The sequence below is a fragment of the Mus pahari genome, chromosome 6 (genome assembly GCF_900095145.1).
Source record: "Mus pahari chromosome 6, PAHARI_EIJ_v1.1, whole genome shotgun sequence".
NCBI lineage: Eukaryota > Metazoa > Chordata > Mammalia > Rodentia > Muridae > Mus > Mus pahari.
The window spans coordinates 9261995-9275911 of NC_034595.1; the positions used below are offsets into that span (position 1 = coordinate 9261995).

The 13917-nt window shown below is 44.2% G+C and overlaps 1 long non-coding RNA gene across 1 annotated transcript in view; it reads right to left on the reverse strand.

Annotated features, from left to right (window-relative positions):
- LOC110322811 overlaps positions 1-11855 on the reverse strand; it is a 154928-nt gene extending 143073 nt beyond the window's left edge. The window contains exon 1 of the long non-coding RNA XR_002380602.1: positions 11716-11855. This is a non-coding gene — a long non-coding RNA (uncharacterized LOC110322811). The remainder of the gene's footprint in view (positions 1-11715) is intronic.
- Between the last annotated feature and the right edge of the window lie 2062 nt (positions 11856-13917).

The following is a 13917-nucleotide window of genomic DNA, read 5'->3' on the forward strand; positions in this document are numbered from 1 at the left end:
AGAGAGAGAGAGAGAGAGAGAGAGAGAGAGAGAGAACGAACAGACAGCCAGGTTGGGTGGTTCACAACTTTAATCCCAGTACTCGGGAGGCAATGGTGGGCAGATCTTTGTGAGTTTGAGACCAGCCTGGTCTGCAGAGTGAGTGCCAGGATGAACAGGCCTAGGTAGAGAGAGACCCTGTCTCATAAAAACAAAATGCAACAGAAGGAAACAGACTAGAAATAACAGAGATAAGAAAGTGAAGCCGTTGGAAGGGAGAGGAAGTGTAGTAGAGAAGGGAAATCAATGAAAACAAAGTTTAATTTTATATATATTATACTTTATATATATATATATAATATATAACAGATATATACTTGTCATGATAAAACCCATTACTTTGTAATCCACTGTATTTTTACTGCAATTTTAACTGTAAAAAAGAATTAAAAACAAATGCAGAACTTTCCAGAGTTGGTGCTGACTTTACTGTTATTGTTGTTTATTTATTATTATTTATATGTATGTATGTATACTTTTGCATATGTGCCACATGTGTGCAGACACCCATGAAAGCAAGAGGCTGTCATATCCCCTGGAGCTAAGTTTACAGGCAGTGTGAGCTGCCCGAGGTGGGAACTTGGGTCCTCTGGAAGATCAACGATGCTCTTAACTACTGAGCCATCTCCCAGCCCTTGTAGGCATCTTTGAAATAAAGAATAAAATACCATCTTATTCAAGAGGAGAGAGGCAGATGAAAGAGAGAGCTGCAAGACAGAGACAGAGAGACACAGAAAATAATGACGCTCTTTGACCAAAGTTCAGTCAAGTTCCTCTGAGTATTCACCTCCCTGCTTGGCCTTCCTGCCCTTCACTTACCTCACCTAGTTTTCACAAGAATTCTGACAAACTGACATAATTAGAGTTACTCACCCTTTATATCCCATAAGTTTTGATACTGACAGTGTTCCTTAGCCTCTTCTTTTGTGGCACACTGTAGATCTTTGACTTGTCTTCAGAGACCGTGGGATGTGATGGAACACAGGGCTCCCAATGGAGGAGCTAGAGAAAGTACCCAAGGAGCTGAAGGGGTCTGCAACCCTATAGGTGGAACAACAATATGAACTAACCAGTACCCCCTGAGCTCGAGTCTCTAGCTGCATATGTAGCAGAAGATGGCCTAGTTGGCCATCACTGGGAGGAGAGGCCTTGGTCTTGCAAAGATTATATGCCCCAGTACAAGGGAACACCAGGGCCAGGAAGTAGGAGTGGATGGATTGGTGGTATAGGGGACTTTCAGGATAGCATTTGAAATGTAAATGAAGAAAATATCTAATAAAAATTTGTAAAAATAAATAAATAAATAATAGAATTGTATTTATTTTTATCTATTTATTTACATATAAAATATAAATAAATGTATTAATATATTAATAAATACATTTACGTTATATATTTATATATAATAATTTATGCATTTTATATTCCTATTAACTATTAAAATATATTTGTATGTTCCATAATTAAATATGTATTTATTTATAATACATATATTTTATATATGTATTATATATTTATATATATTCATATTTTGCTAACATATCTTGACACAAACTCCTAAAATCTTTAGACTTTTGTGTATGATATTTTTTGGTGTGCTAATAAACTTGATTCACAGCAGTCCCCAGAGAACCTCAATATGGATGCTGACTACTAGAGAGACCACTGCAGGACTGGAGGGTCAGAACTTTGAGCCCCCTCCTCAAACCTCATTGAAGGGAATGGGACTGAAGGATATGTTGGCTATCAAAGACTAGAGGGTTCATCAATCTGCCTGCAGAATGACACTTCCATAAGAACTCAAATGGGGTTTAAAGATCTTCAGATAGCCAAATACATGGTGGTGCGTAGGGGCTGGCATTCCTGACAGGCCATGAAAGCTCAATTTCCTATCCCCTCATCCCCTGTGCACCCCTTCACCTGTATCCTTTGTAAGGAACCAATTCCTATAAATGCTTCCCTGAATTCTATAAGCCGCTCAAATAATCAAACCCAAGGAAAGGATTGTGGGAGCCCCAATAGTGACACGGGTGAAAATCCCAGGGCTTTAGATCATCAACTACAGAGCTAAAGGGCCACCTTTGGAATTGAACCCTTAACCCATGGGATCTGACACTGTCTCAAGGTAGACAATGTTAGAACTGTGCTGTCCTAGACAGAACTGATGGTTTGTCTGCTGCTTGGGAGAATCCTCCACATCTTTGGGGAGTTTGGTCTTCTGTGTTGTTTGTTGCAGGGAGAAAAGAGAAGATCCCCTCCCCGCCCCCCCCCCCCCCGCCACACAGTCATTTTAGTAAGAATCATGTTGCCCATTGTGATGGCTTGCATATTGTTGGGCCAGGGAGTGGCACTGTTAGGAGGTGTGGCCATGTTGGAGTAGGTGTGTCCCTGTGGGTGTGAGCTTTAATACCCTAGTCCTAGCTGCCTGGAAGTGAGTACTCCGCTAGCAGTCTTCAGATGAAGATGTAGAACTCTCAGCTCCTCCTGCACCATGCCTGCCTGGATGCTGCCATGCTCCCACCTTGATGATTATGAACTGAAGCTCTGAACCTGTAAGCCAGCCCCAATTAAATGTCGTCCTTCTAAGAGTTGGTGTCTGTTGGCCATGGTGTCTGTTCACAGCAGTAAAACCCTAAGACACCCATAATAGCTCACCCTCCCTTAGATGGTCATCATCACCAATGCCTTTGCCTCACTCCTTGCCCAGTCTGCTTTGGGGTTGCACTTGTTCTCATAGCAGAGTCCTAACCTGGTATCAGGGACCTGGCCCCACTCTGGACTTATCACTTGTATCATTACAGTCAGTCTATCTATAGACCCAGAGAGACAGTTATTATTATCAGAACATTAGAAAGAAGCATCTACCTCCTATGTGATACTGCACATTATATAATGTATCAGATCAAAGCAAATCTTAATGAGAACCCTGGGCTAGGAGTGTCCATGATGTGTCCTGGTTGTGACAAGTGTCTCTCTATGTAAGTTATGTTGTCAACAGGGACACAATGCATATACAGGTAATCTCAGACTTTATTTTGACTTTCTGTGAACAAAAGACATTTCTAAGTCAACTAAACCTTTGGGTCTATGGTATGGCTCTGTAGGTAAAAGCACTTGCCTCATAAGCTTTGTAACCTGAGTTTGATCCCTGGGTCCCATGATGGCAGGAAAGAACCAACTCCAGAAATCTGAACTATGATCTCTACACATGTGCAGTAGCATGTACACATCCACATCCACACATCTCGTACACAAACATACACCCATACAAAACAATACATGAAATAATAGTTTAAATCTGAGGAGGTAGAGGAGGAGGTGGAGGAGGAGGTGGAGGAAGAGGTGGAGGAGGAGGAAGTAGAGGAGGAGGTGGAGGAGAAGGAAAAGGAGGAGGAGGGAGAGGAGGAGGAGGAAGAGGAGGAGGAGGAGGAAGAGGAGGAGGAGGAGGAGGAAATGGCAACTTATTTAAGATCACACAGCTCTCTAGAATGTTGGGAGTAGGCTGTGCAGCCAGATATCAGACATCGGAAACTGTTTCCCTTTTTCTCCCTGTACAATTAAATGGTGCAGACAAGTACTGTGCACTCAGCAATTAGCCTGGCATGTCTGTATTTGCACAATTCCTGTTGTCCTGTGTTAAGAACACTTAACAAGTAGTATATTCTCTCAGCACATTTTAAATTGTGAGATACATGCTGTGGACTTGTAGATGCAATTGCCTAGCAACATACTCCTAAAATGTATCCACCTTGCCTACCTGAAACCTCACACACACCCCACTTCACCCTCCCACAAAACCCTAGAAAGTGCTACTCCCCACTCGCTTGTGTGTGCAGTTCTGATCAATTCCCCCCCCCCCAGTCCTCTGCAAACTAGGGGAATCGTTCAAGAAAGCTAATTCTTCTAGATTCTGAAAGTAAAGACAATAGTTTGCAGAATTTGGGGAAAGGCCTATTCCAAGGGAGCAAAGTGTCACAGAGAAAGGGAAACTGGGTTTGCCTACCAACAGGCTGTTGGTGAAATGGGCTGATGGCGGAGCAACACAATAGGAAAGATCAGAAAGCAGAGAACGCCTGGAAGGCCATGAATACATTGCTGCCCCTTAGTCAATGAGTCATGAGAGCTTCTGATATGGGTGCCGGAGCTGAGCTTCGGGAACTGTGTAGGGCAGAGGGTGAGCTTGGAAAGATGAAGGGAGAGAGGCCTGGATCAAAGGGGCCAGGTGAGAGGTTATGTTCTGCTGAGGGGGAAGCTGGGCAGGAGAGAGGCATGGAGTGAGATGAAAATAGATGAGGGTTATCAAAAGGTGATGGGGGTACAGAGAAAAAGGAAAACTGTGGCTCAAAATAACTCAGTCTGTCTTGGGAGCCACAGCCCACCCTCTTCCATTTACACCTGCGTTTGCTAGGTGACAAGGGCAGCCGCTGACCAGTCGTAAACTGCTCCTTATCTCTAGATCCCAGCCATTTCACTCTCCTGCCCGGAGTCTGAATAATAAGTGTTCTATTCTTCCAAAGAAAATGGTGTCACTGAATGGGGGTGGGTGCCAGCAATAGGATGGCTTGGTTTTTATAGGCAATGTGTTCACACAGCAGCTCTGAACACATCTATTTCTCTCCCAGTGACCCTCCTGACCTTGAAAAGTCATTTTCTTCCCTTTTCAGCACAATTTTAAAATCGAAGTGTTTTTGAAAACTAGAGAGACAGACTCGGGAATAAGACTTGAAGCAAAGAAAGGGTGATCGATTTGTTCAAGAGTTCCCCTGATAAGACTGAGTCAGGGCAGCTAGAAGCACCTGAGTGTGGGGCATGAATTACCCAGCCACAGGGAAGGGAGCTAATCCATCGGTGCCTGATGCTTCTCAGCATGTGATGCTGTGGAATTAACAATGAACAGCACAATGTCTGCCTCTCGGGCGTCCACAAACCTAGGCAAAAATTACTTGAGGCTCCATGTAGTGAGGCACACCTGTCATTTACTAGGAAAACTGCAGCAGGATGGTGGTGAGTTCAAGGCCAGCCTGAGCTGCAGAGTAAGTCCCTATCTATAAATAAATAAATAAATAAATAAATAAATAAATAAATAAATAAATTCCCACAAAAAGTATTTCAACAGCTAGTTTTGGAGGCAGACTCTGAAACTGAGATGAAAAAATTTCAGGAGATATCATGATTTTCTGATTACATTTTTGCTAAAATGTCCGGTGGCCACTTAAGGTTGCATACATTATATGTATCAAGTAATTGAGAAGATGAGTTATCTTATTTGAAGATGTCAATAATTTGAAAAGAGGCTTTCTTCTCCTTTCCAGTTAGAATGACAGCAGGAACTGGACTCTGCCCCACACTTATCCTGTCCCTGCCCCCAGCCCCCGCCAAGGCTGAGGTAGGGCAAAATCAGGCAGGAAGATAGAGGCAGTGAGAAATAGTAGCAGAAAAATGTCTTATCAAGTGTGTCTATTGTCTTTCTTTTTTTGCCAGGACAGGGAAGCGGGAGTGGGCGAGTGGGTGGGGGCACACCCTCACAGAAGCAGGGGGAGGGGAGATGGGTTAGGGGGTTTTTCGGAGGGGAAACCAGGAATGGGGATAACATTTGAAATGTAAATAAAAAATATCTAATAAAAATATTTAATTAATTAATTAATCAATTAATGTATGTGCGTACAATGTTGCTGTCTTCAGACACACCAGAAGAGGGCATCGGATCCCATCTGCAGACAGATGTGAGCCACCATGTGGTTTCTGGGAATTGAACTCAAGACCCCTGGAAGAGCAAATGAGTGCTCTTAAAACTGCTGAGCCATCTCTCCAGCTTGTCTATTGTGTTTCTATGATAGACCAATGGACAGGAAGATGTTCAAGTTGCTTCGTGGAGCAGTTCCCTGGTGGGTTTCCACAGGTTACCCCCTTGACCTGGGCAAAGGGCTGCTGGTCTGGTATCACTCTCTCCTCTGATCCTTGTGCTCTAGAAATGCTACACTGGCTTATCTTCTGAGAAGGCTTCATTTCCCTCAGGACCAATCTACTCTACAGGATGCAAGACGGTCATACCTAGGGCTGTCAGATAAACGACTCTCTTTGTCCAGTCAAAATATGGAAGCGAAGATCAATCAACGCCCAAGAAGGAAACTTCATCTTCTGGTATCCTAGAGGGCTGGAGAGTGGGGTTAGGAGTCAGACAACAGGTTTATGTGTTTCACTGATTGCTTGCCACATGGTTCCATTGATGAAGTGGGGAGAGAGCATAACCCCTGTTTCAACCAGGATCTCAGGACAGGAAGAACTCAAAGCATAACCACACTCCCCAAAGAAATCTGCACAAATCTTATATAAATCCCTACTCTTGTGTCCCTAATGTGTCCTTGACATGGCTGGAGGTTTGGCAAGATGTGATTTTCAACTTAATTTTTCTCTTGCATTGGCACCTAACATACACTGAATCTACTTCCATATTCTCGCTACTGCATCACCTAAGCCTGCCATGTAACCTCCTCATTACATTCTTGATGTCCCAATGCTAAACCTGTGTCAAGGAATAAAGAATTCTGACAAGAGCCTCTTATTACCCAGCTTTCTGCTTCTTCCATCCCCCAAACTCAGAAGTGGGATGTAATCGGTGCAACGCAAACACAGACTAATTGAAGCTGCACACCTCAAACACCAGAGGAAGTGTAGCACAATAGACCACTTAAAAGATCTCATCGGACCCTAAGTCAAGTGTTGGACACTCTAGGCATGTCGTCATAGCGTGAAAGCAATGGGAAAAGTCATTAGGGAAGAAAGATGCTTGATCAGAGATGAATGAGTCTCATTTCATCGCAATCAAGACAGCCTCTGGCTTCCAACCCACAGCGTATGGGCCTTATACACCTTACCATGGCTATGAATAAGCCTAACACAAAGTGGTAAACTTACTTAAAACACTGTTAGATTGGTGAGGGCTGAAGGGGGAGGTGGCACTATGATTTTTCTTTAATGCAATTCTCACTGTGAACTTTGTAGATGACAACACTGAATCATGATGTCAAGAAACTGGGTTGCCCAAAACCATCTCCAGAATAGGAAGTAACAGAGGATGTGGGTGCAGAGGCCACATTGCATAGAGGCAATAAGCTTGAGGCGAGAGTGGCCTTATTCCTGACACTGAGCTACCCAAAGCTTGGCAGTCACCAGTCGTGTTCCATGCCTGGGTACAGTTGTGCCATTAGACCATAACCCTTAAAGCTGTGGGCATGCTGGGTGTCCTGGATCGTTCCCCTCCGGGGACCATCAGCAACTTTGTTTGAGAGTTGAGTAAAGCCACACAAACTCACAGAGACTTCAAGTAAAACCCTAGCAGTTCCCACTGAGCTCAGCCTCAGCCTCCACCTGTTGAGCAGAGTCAAGGAACAGCTCTTCAGTATAGAGGCCGCACTGTTCACCAAGCTTCTGCCACTTAACGCTGATTCTTGAGGACCCCAGCGTACAGCTCAGTAGGACCCCTGTCTGTGCTGAGAAAGGGGGTGTAAGAAGATTGAGTTCCTGGAGGTGAGCCATCTGTGCATTTGGAAATTCTCCCCATTCATCATTGGTATATCCTTTTGCGGGCACCCAGTCTATCCTCAGAGTAACTGACCCAGGAGTATTTGAGAATTCTGCGTGTTAAAAACCAAATACTGGGGCTGGTGAGATGGCTCAGTGGGTAAGAGCACCCGACTGTTCTTCCGATAGGTCAGGAGTTCAAATCCCAGCAACCACATGGTGGCTCACAACCATCCGTAACAAGATCTGACGCCCTCTTCTGGAGTGTCTGAAGACAGCTACAGTGTACTTACATATAATAAATAAATAAATCTTTTAAAAAAAAAAAAAACAAATACTGTTTTGAAGTATGAGGTATAAAAAAAGGTTCACCAGGTTTTTAAAACATTTGCATTAAGACAAAAATGCAATGACCATTTCTCAAACGGATTAGTGGTCAGAGTACGATTTATAATTAGATTTCTTTTTTTTTTAATATTTTATTCATTTATTATATGGAACTACTCTGTAGCTGTCTTCAGATCTCATTACAGATGGTTGTGAGCCCATGTGGTTGCTGGGATTTGAACTCAGGACCTCTGGAAGAGCAGTCAGTGCTCTTAACTGCTGAGCCATCTCACCAGCCCTATAATTAGATTTCTTATGTAACACTATTTATCAATAGGAATCTAATTTCAACTATTGTGGATTTTGAAATGGTTACAAACACAAATGCCTTGGGCAGGAATGAAACCTCAGAGCTACCTTCAGTACCTCCAGTCCAGGAAGACACTGAGCCTAGATCCTGTGCTACCCCCGATAACGATTCTTAATCAGGTCACTGTCTTCTTATTTGGGCACTTGGCAACTTTTTAAAAAAAAAAAAAAATGGTAATTCAGTAGAATTAGGCTAACTCATTGCTTCTGTTATCTTCTCTTTAAAAATAGCACCTCTACTCACTCTCCTAACTTACTTGCTCAAAGTGACATGGCCTTTCCCCAAGGACAAGTGAGAAGTCACAAGTTACCATAAGACCTACTTATAATCTCAACACGGAGGAACTGAGGCAGGAGGATCTGTGAGTTCTTGCCCAGCCTGGTCTACATAAGACCCTGTATCCACGAAACAAGACTTGCTTCCTTTTTAAGCTACTGCCAGCCCTTCTCAAATACAAGTGTTTACAAGTTTCTGACACCTTAAAATACTGGCTTTGACTTAACAGATGTGAGGTGGAGCCCAGGACCCTGCATGTCAAACAGGCTTCTCCTCTGTGTGAGGCCAGTCCTTCTCAGCAGGTCCCATTAGACTTCACAGGCTGACAAGGTCTCACTCAGACCCCTCAGGAGAGCCTGACATGGAGGTGGGCCCCCGATCACACAGTCTAGGTGACCCTACACAGCTGATTTCCCCTTTCTCTGAGTGCCTTTTGATCAGGGTTCCAACGGATGGCTAGCGAGAGGTAATTACAACCCCAACTAATTCACTGTGTCAGTTGTTATTCATTAACAAATTATGTTCCTGACAAACTGCTCTAGTGTGGTACCCTAAGTACTGTAATTAAAATCTTAGGAAGTTGCATGTGGGCCTAATTGATTTCCTTAATGTGTTACTCAGACTAAACATTCCATTATTTTGTGTCTTGATGTTTATGAAGGGGTGGAACCGCCACTGCCGCCCAGGCAGCAGAGAGATTTCCCTCTACAAAAGCAGGGAGCCTTTCTGCTTAGGGGACCTATTCATCTCCACAGCAGCCAGTGCCATTGCTCCTTCCACGGGCAACAGTCACACAGGAAGACTCAGAGTTCTTCCGTTGTGTTTCTAATCTGCATTTCCTTCTTAGGGTTCCAAACTTTAGAAAACCATGCTGATACCTTAGTGTTAGCACACACACGTGGAAGGCCACTCACTGTGACATCACAGCCTCATATCATTTGGATCCTCCTCCTGACACTCATTGCCACAGGGAGGAATGAAAGACGGCATTAGGACTGGTAGCTGAGTGTCTACGCTTCATCTACAGCGGTATGTGAGGCAGACGAATCCAAGTGGGGGTATCAAATTTAAAATGCCATGCACAGCCAGTACCTATACCGCAGTACCTTGAATTAAACTGCATGTATTTACCCATTCAAGTATTCAACAGCTCCGTGTGTGTGTGTGTGTGTGTGTGTGTGTGTGTGTGTGTGTGTGCGTGCATTTGTACTTGACAACCTGTAAGAGTCAGCCTTTTCCTTCTGCCACATGAGGCCCAGAAATCAAGCTCGGGCTAGCATCCTGAGTTGCGGCAGCCACCGTCACCCCCTGAGCCATCTCACCAGCCCCCACCTTGTTTTCTGAGACAGTTTCTCCACGGCCTGGGACTGGCTGAGTGGCCAGAGGGCCTCAGGGATCATCCTGTCTCCTCGTACCCAACAATACAATCACAAGTGTGTGCTGCCACGGTGGAACTCAGATCCTCCTGTTAGCCCAGCCAGCACTTCACAGGCTTAGCTGCCTCTTCAGCCCTCAACAGCCTCTTCAGAAGCACCTAGTCTAGGCAAGCCAAAAGTTAGATTTAAAAATTACATATGCAAATTAAACTAAGTGTCCTAATGACGTATATTGTATCTCAGTCACTCTTATCATTTTAGATCTATTAGCTTTTTCCATTCTTGCTCAGTTCCTGTGAGGGAAGGACTCCTATAATCATCTCTGTTTTACAAATGAGAAAACAGACACAGGAAAACAGAAGGAACTTGCCTAGGGTCACCTTGCAAAGAGTCAGGTCCAGTCCAACTCTGAGTCTCATCTTGTGTCACATGCTGTCCCTCTGCAGCAGAGTGACAACTAGTGAGAAGACAGTATGTCCTTATGAAAAATTTTACACTAAGAATAAATCTATTCCTATTTCACAACTAAGAAAACTGAGGTCAGAGAGGCTGTTCAGCTGTCTAAAGTCTCACAGTTTGTAACCGGCAGGGTCAGAATTTGAGACTAGGCCCAGCTCTTATGCTCTTAGTCTCTCTGCACCTTCTATAAGTGAACATGATCTGAGAAACCATACAGGGATTGGGGCCAAGTCGGTCCGACCAATTTAAAAACGCCCCAGGGATCTCTGCCCTACATTTCTAGCAGATGAAGGTTCCGGGCAGGCAGAGAGTGCAGAACCGGATGTGAAGCCACACCTTCAGTAGCTGAGGCTGCACCCGACCTATGCATGCTCCCAGTTTGGACAGCAAGGTTCTCCGATGACAACCTCTGCCCTTCTCACCCTCCGGGCAGAATTCATCACAGCGGAGGGTCACAGGCGTCTGAGGACAGATCTAGCAGGCTCACTTTTCACCTCTACCCTGTCACCCAAACTAAAACGCGCGGGCGGCTTCGGAACATCACTTTCACTTTTTTTTTTCCCTGAGGACAGACAACGAAACATAACTACAAATTCTGGAAGGTAGAAAAATTTTCCTGATTCTGATTTTAAAACTACGGCCTCTGTGAGGTCTTTCATAACCGCCAGATTGTTTTAACAGGCCAGTTCTTACGCCGCACAGCCCCGTTGGTTGAGAGCTCCTGGCAGCCACTGGCTGACAATGCACAATGAGCTCAATGAGCTCAGGAGAGCACCCAGGTCCTTTCCCTTGTGTTGATACCACAAACGCACCAATTCATCCCCATCCTTCTGAGTCACTTCCTGTGTCCCTGGTTCCCAGGCTCCCTCCTCGAGATTTTCTGCTTCTCTCCAACAAGCGCCTTTGTATGGCACCAAGTCCAGACCTCCAGATCGACCGACCCCGGATGCGTGGCCCAGACATCACATGTTTATTTCCCCCTGTGTCTAGGGCGACCTCGTACCGGTCGTGCTTAGGAAGCTCCTTCGGCAGAACACACTCACAGCTCAGTGTTATCCTTCATGGTTAACTGTGTATCCCTCCCTTGCCACGCCCCACTGGTAAGCTGGCTGATCACTACTATCAACACACGGGATTCATCAGCTGCGTTTTGAGATGCATATACAGAGAGAGGATATATATTATATCGTTATCATTATTAGGTAACACCACAAATCATAATATTTATACTTATACAGTTAGTATGCATCTTTATTAATTTAAAAATTAATATTAGCAGTCAAATCACAGACTCAAAAGAGGCTCTTTGTTTAAAGAATTATGAGACATGTTCATCTTTGCACTCACCACTGTGAGTTTTTTTTACACAGGCTGTTGGAACAAGAATGTTGAGACCTAAAGCTCACTCCTGGGATAAGACTATTTTTCAATAGGAGAGTTCTCTTAACACTTTACAAGTGGCTGAAGAGATGGCTCAGTGGTTAAGAGACCTGGCTGCTCTTACAAAGGACAAGAGTTCAGTTCTCAGCACTCAACCACCTCTACCTCCCGTTCCAGGAGACGCAATGCCCTCTTCTGGCCTCTGTAGGCACCTGCATCACACACATAAATAAAAACAAGTGAAACAGCCAGGCAGCTGCCATAGTGCTGCTGCTGCTGGTGGTGACTTCGGCGGCCACGGCCATGGATCTCTAGGAGTTCAAGGCCAGCCTGGTCTACAGAGTGAGTTCCAGGACAGCCAGGGCTACATAGTCAGACCCTCCCTTCCTCAAAACAACAACAACAACAATACCCCCAAACCCAAAACAACAACAACCCCCCAAACCCAAAACAACAATACCCCAAAAACCCAAAACAACAACAACCCCCCAAACCCAAAACAACAACCCCCCAAACCCAAAACAACAACAACCCCCCAAAAAACCAAAACAACAACAACCCCCCAAAACAAACAACAACAACCCCCAAACTCAAAACAAAAACAACAACTACCACCCAAAAAACCCAAAACAACAACAACACCCCCTAACCCAGAACAACAACAACCCCCCAAAAAAACCCAAAACAACAACAACCCCCCAAACCCAAAACAACAACCCCCCAAAAAACCAAAACAACAACAACCCCCCAAAACAAACAACAACAACCCCCAAACTCAAAACAAAAACAACAACTACCACCCAAAAAACCCAAAACAACAACAACACCCCCTAACCCAGAACAACAACAACCCCCCAAAAAAACCCAAAACAACAACAACAACAAAAACACTTGACTAAATGAGGGAGCTCAAATGCATACCACAGTTTCCCTTTGCTATGAGCCTCCATTTGCCAGGAAGGAAGAAAGGCACCAGGGCAGCTTCCACTGTTCTTTAATTTGTCTAATTTGCAAAATCTTTGGCACAATTTTTTTGGGAAAAAAAATACCAGGGTTGGTCATATAATTGCACAAATATAAAGCAAGCGTCCACTCCTTGTCTATGAAGACAGCAGCCAAGACATTAACAAATTAAGTCGGAATGCTGGCACTGCAGGTTAAGCCAGGGTTCCACCAGCTAATGTAGCCCATGTCCTTAGCCAGAGCCACTCTGGGCCCTTGAAGAGGGAGATAAGTGTTTTGCCCAGATGTGAACCTACAACAGGATCAGTTATTGAAGGGTATAGACAGATATAACAGCACCCAACCCATGAGGTACCACTCATCCAGAGTCTTCAGCTTTTGTCACACACAGTTTTAAACGAACATTTTAGGACAAGTTAACTAATAGACATTTCAAAGAAGATGTACACATGGCCAATAGATTTGTAAATAATAATAATAATAATAGAAGTTGTTGCTATTATTATTACTATTATCATTTATTATTACTACTATTACTATTACTGTTGAGACTTGAGAAATTGCTTAGCCATTAAGAGCACTGGGTCTTCCAAAAGACCTGGGTTCGATTCCAAGCACCACAGGGCAGCTCACAACCTGTAGCTCCAGGTCTAATGGATCTGTCGCTCTCTTCTGGTACCCATAGGTACTGCATGCAGGTGGTGCCCAGACAAACATATGCAAAACATATGCAAAACATTTACATGTGTAAAATAACAAAACAATAATAAACGTTTTAAAGTTATTAATATTACTAATTATCAGGGAGCTACAGAATGCCAACTACAGACAAATTTAGTAAGTGTCGGGGCTGGAGCGAGGGCTCAGCTGGTAAGTGCTTGCGGCAGGAGGATGAAGATCTGAATTCGAATTCAAGCATCAACATAAAAAGTCCAGCACTGGGGAGGAGGAGATGGGAGGATGATGGGAGGAGGAGATGGGAGGATGATGGGAGGAGTAGATGGGAGGATGATGGGAGGAGGAGATGGGAGGATGCCTATGGCGCGTTGGGTGGCCAGTGAGCTCCCCGTTCAATGAGAGACCTTTTCTCAAAAAAGTAATAACGTTGGCAAGGATGATGATAGGAGCCTGGGACCTACATAGTGGAAGAAGAGAAACAGCTTCTACAAACTGTCCTCAAACCTCTACAAATTCTTTATGGCACAT